Here is a 5,000-nt window from a genome sequence, read left to right on the forward strand (position 1 = left end):
GTGATGTATTGGATACATTAGGCCTCAGCTCAGAGCTGCGCTGTGGGACCCATAACTACTTCATATGTGCATATGTAGGGAGTAGCTCCACCATGGGCCTCATAGCTACATGCAGTGGTATGAAAGAGGGGCTATATTAGTCCCCAGCTCAGAGCTGGAACATGGGCTGCATAGCTGCATGCACTGGTAAGAAGGAGGGGAAGTGTTAGGCCCCAGCTCAGAGCTCCACCATGGGCCTCATAGCTACATGCAGTGGTATGAAGGAGGGGATATGTTAGGCCCAAGCTCAGAGCTCCACCATGGGCCTCATAGCTACATGCAGCGGTATAAAAGAGGGGATATGTTAGGCCCCAGCTCAGAGCTCCACCATGGGCCTCATAGCTACATGCAGTGGTATAAAGGAGGGGATGTGTTAGGCCTAGGGCTGGGCAAAGTGAACCTTGTGTAAGTGAAAACCGTTATCACGTTTTTTTAACGGTATACCGCCCAGCCCTAGTTAGGCCCCAGCTCAGAGCTCCACCATGGGCCTCATAGCCATATAATGATAAAAGATCTATTCTCAGCCGGTCAGATCGGTCTCAGGGGCCGCTTATAGAATGATTATGAGGGAAAATGACAAAATACTGTATCAGAAGTATCAGAAGACGACATGGGTTGTGAAAACAGCAAAAAAAACAAGCCAAAACATGTTCACGTCCCATACACTTTGGTGTCACACTTTGGTGTCAACAGATTCTTTTTGTCTTCAGTGCCGACAGTGAGGTTGACGCATAAACAAAAGACACTTCACATTAAATATTTTGTCATTTCCATTTACGATCGTCCTTGTGTAAAAGGCACTAAAATATTCATGACGAGACGCCACTTTTGCATCTTCTGTTTTGACTGTCACCATGTAAACGTAGCCTTAGCCTTATAGCTCAACACCACATACTGTATGGGTGGGTCCCAGCTCAGAGCTCCGTTGTGGGCCTCATACCTACACCACATGATGGGGGAAGTGCTATTAGGCCCAAGGCAAGTTCAGAGCTCCGCCATGGGCTTCATATCCACTACAAGCCGAGGCATGACAGCAAGTATCCATTACGTGAGATCAGCAAGGCGAGATAAGCAGACGTGAACCAGATCCTGTTCAACTCTACTCCCTTACATGTGTTACGACATTCAAGACAGATAGGGAGACGCTGGCCAGACATTCTTTGAACATTACTTGAGCGCAGAGAAATCCTTTAAAATACACGGCCTGTTTCTACAACGACCATTACTCAACAGCAGTGATGAAGGAGGACAAAATGCATACTTCATTAACAAATGAGCCAAGAGATGTAGAGTACATCTTTACAACTGAAAACAATTTAAAAGTAGTATATTTTCAAACTCTGAGCAAGCGTTAATGGGAGATAATGACAGTGTGTGTGTCAGACTGTGGAAAACAAATGCTTGTGGTGACAGTGATACAGCAGCTAAGTGGTTCTTATCCAATCAGCAGATAGCAAATTACAGAGTCATCTGTCTTAACACACTCGTACACAATCATCAGTCTTGTTGTACAGGAAGAGGACGGCAACTCTGTGTGTGTGTGTGTGTGTGTGTGTGTGTGTGTGTGTGTGTGTGTGTGTGTGTGTGTGTGTGTGTGTGTGTGTGTGTGTGTGTGTGTGTGTGTGTGTGTGTGTGTGTGTGTGTGTGTGTGTGTGTGTGTGCCTATGTAATCTTTCACGCACAGTACTAGCGAAAGTAAAAAATAAAACCCATTACCTGTTGAAGAGTGAAGACAGCATCACATCCCAGGACACAGCCACAGCACATGAGAGAGAGAGAGAGAGAGAGAGAGAGAGAGAGAGAGAGAGAGAGAGAGAGAGAGAGAGAGAGAGAGAGAGAGAGAGAGAGAGAGAGAGAGAGAGAGAGAAACAGACAGACAGACAGACAGACAGACAGATAGAGAAGAGGAATTATAAGTCAAGCATTCATTATGTACAACATGTCTTTCAGTAACCTTCATGTAAGATCCAAGAGCTAGAAACATAAACACTGTGGTGAATGACAGGCCAGGGAAGCACCACAGAAAGCCCTCCAAGAAGAGATACCAAATCGATCTTACTCCTACCATTCTCTTTGTCTGTCTATCTGTCTGTCTGTCTGTCTGTCTGTCTGTCAGTTGTTAGATATTGTACAGTAGTACAAACTAGCTTTTAGATAACTAGAGATACTCTAGGTTTGTTAGTTGATTTAATTAGAATGTTTGATAATAAAGCTTGCTAATAAGATTGTTTGATAATAAAGATTGAATGTTTACTAATATGTGTTGTGATGATGAAAAATTGCAAGGATGACTGAACATGATTTGATTAACAGGATATGGCGAACAAATAGGCCCAGAACATTTTGCAGCTAAATAACTGAATAAAGGTAGTCTACAGATGGTTACGCAGGAGCCAACGCCTCAAGAACCATTACGTTCTCGTTCAAAGGCAATCATGTTAATGTTCTCCAAGACGGGCCTGGGCAAGATGGCACCACAGGTAATCCTGATGTTTCCAGGATGGCCCAGCCCCACCCGGGGTCCTAATCCCTATAGAAATGGTTGATGTTTGGGGATGGGGGATTATGCCCAGTCGTTCACAGGTTGAAGGGGGACAGAGGGAGATCACATGATGAAGATGACACAGAGGAAGACCACAGGATGAAGATGACCCATCAAGAACGACGAGTCAAAATGGCCGCCCCGGAACCACACGACATCCCAGACTAGGCTTATCTGCACATAGACACACGCCCACGAACACACCCATCTACTGACAAAACACACCCTCATAGCATCCGATTGGCACATAGGCACACACCCACAACCGCACCCATCCACAGACAACAAATAAAATACACATGTAGGGAAATTGAGGGCAGTTTTCTTTTTACCTAACCTCTCCTAAACTGCATTAACTTTTGTTATCGGTCAGGGGTATTTAGGTCAGGAAATCTCCAGAGCTCTGAATGCTTGTGTAACTTATGCTTTTTGTGTAGTATCCAGTGTTCTAGATAGCATCGGTTACTACTGCTGTAAATATACTTTTTGTAGACAATAAATCCTTGGATTTTGTTGGGGACATATTCGGACTGTTTTGCCTTTTTCCTTTTTGAATTCAACGAACATGTAATATGGCGGAGCCCATATATTCAACAATTGGTGACCGTCGACTGTGATTCAAAAGGAAAAACGGATTAAATTTTATTTTTTGGTATCCTGGAGGACTGCATGACCGAATAACACCAACAGTGGCCACACAAACAAGCAGGTAAGCAGACACCTTTACACTAAGATCTGCATTTGGAGAAGATAACTAAATTGTGTTTGGTGTTATTCTGTAGCGCATGTCCCTGTACAGCTTGCATAAGAGACACAAGCATTGGTAGGCCTATGTTTTGTTTGTTTTGGTTTATTTTAAGGAGTCCAAGCGATACGAATATAACATCTGAGCCAGAGACCTAGTAAGTATACTGTACATTGGATTGTTTTCATAGACCGAGATGAGTTGATGTCTCTCATGAAAAGAAAAAGACACGTTTAAGCCTGGGGCTTAACTACAGTTTAATTGATCATATTGAGTATAAAGAGTTGGATGCAGGCCTTGATGAGTTGAATCTCGTCTCACGTTAAACAAAAGAGAAATATAAGCCAGTGTCGTGCTTAGTAGGGCCAAGAATCTAAGTCTGGGACTTAGTAGGCCGTATCTATAGAGATATAGATTGGTGATGGGTTGTATGTCTCCCATATAAAAAAAAAGGACAAATCTAAACCGGGGGTTTAGTTGTAGTCTGGTGATCGCAGACTATAGGAATTGTATTGGGAAATATAGGAATTGTATTGGAATTGTATTGGGAATTGTTTTGGGAACTATAGGAATTGCATTGGGAATTTGGTTACAGGCCTGGATGAGTTGAACGTCGTCTCACGCTAATAAAAAGACAAATCTAAGCCGGTGGTGTGCTTAGTGAGTAGAACCTAGTAATCTCTGAGCTTCTTGCATGCATTTAAAGGGTAAAAGGTAACGCTGGACTGGTTTTAAGTTGCATTTTGGTTTTGGTTTTGGTTTTATTTGGGTTGTAGAACTACAGGGGGTTTGAACAGTGAGTGTATGTGAAGTGAGAATGAGCGTGTACGTGTGACTGTTGGCCAATGGTGTGAATGTGTGAGCGTGATTGATTGCATTATACAGGAACTAAAAAAAGAAGAAGAAAAAAGAATGAATGAAAGAAATGGATGGTAGCTTTGATAAGGAGTTTGAAGAAGTTGGAAATTGTTTGTCAATAATGGAGTCAGATGGTCAAACTAAGAATAAAATGAATTGGAATACTGTCTTAGAACAATGGGAAGATGTGCTCAATGACTTAATTGGAAATGAAAGGCTGGTAAAGAGAGAAGAAATGGAGAAAGCATATGTGCGATTGTGGCGTGAGTTGAAATCACAAGAACTGGTACCATGTAATAATGAAAGACGCCCACTACTGCCCTATTTGAACAAGGCCGCAGAGAATGCAAAAGTTAATTTAGAACAGCACGAGCAAGTGAAACCGTCATTGTTGTTTAGAGGAAACTGGAAGAAAAAGAGAGAAGTGTTGGAATTGCGCCGGAAATATTTATACAATATGTCTGTTACATGTGCAGCACTGGAACTTTCACAGAGAAAGGTTGAGAGTAGAAAACTACGAACAGCTATGTTGCATGCCGCGCCATTAAGCTCAACGCCACCACCCCCATACAATAATCAAATGCCACAGTTCAAGATTACCAGTGGTACAGTTACAGCAGAAGAAGTACATTCAGGACAGGAGGATAGGAGAGCAGATAGAGACAGGAGGTTGAGAAGTTTGGTTAATGAAAGTGAGGATTTGGTTGATGGAAGTTTCCAAGAGCTAAGACGAGTAAAGGTGCCGAGCATGTCTGGCTTTGAGACAGTAGATGAAATAGAAGGGAGCGAGATGGAAGCAGAAGATTCATTCGCGTC

General features: G+C 42.8%; 1 protein-coding gene across 2 annotated transcripts in view; it reads right to left on the reverse strand.

The window, feature by feature from the left end:
• Window positions 1-5,000, reverse strand: part of LOC134449338 (mannosyl-oligosaccharide 1,2-alpha-mannosidase IA) — a 328,401-nt gene that overhangs the window by 258,197 nt on the left and 65,204 nt on the right. The window lies entirely within an intron of this gene.

The sequence above is a fragment of the Engraulis encrasicolus genome, chromosome 5 (genome assembly GCF_034702125.1).
Source record: "Engraulis encrasicolus isolate BLACKSEA-1 chromosome 5, IST_EnEncr_1.0, whole genome shotgun sequence".
Classification (NCBI taxonomy): domain Eukaryota; kingdom Metazoa; phylum Chordata; class Actinopteri; order Clupeiformes; family Engraulidae; genus Engraulis; species Engraulis encrasicolus.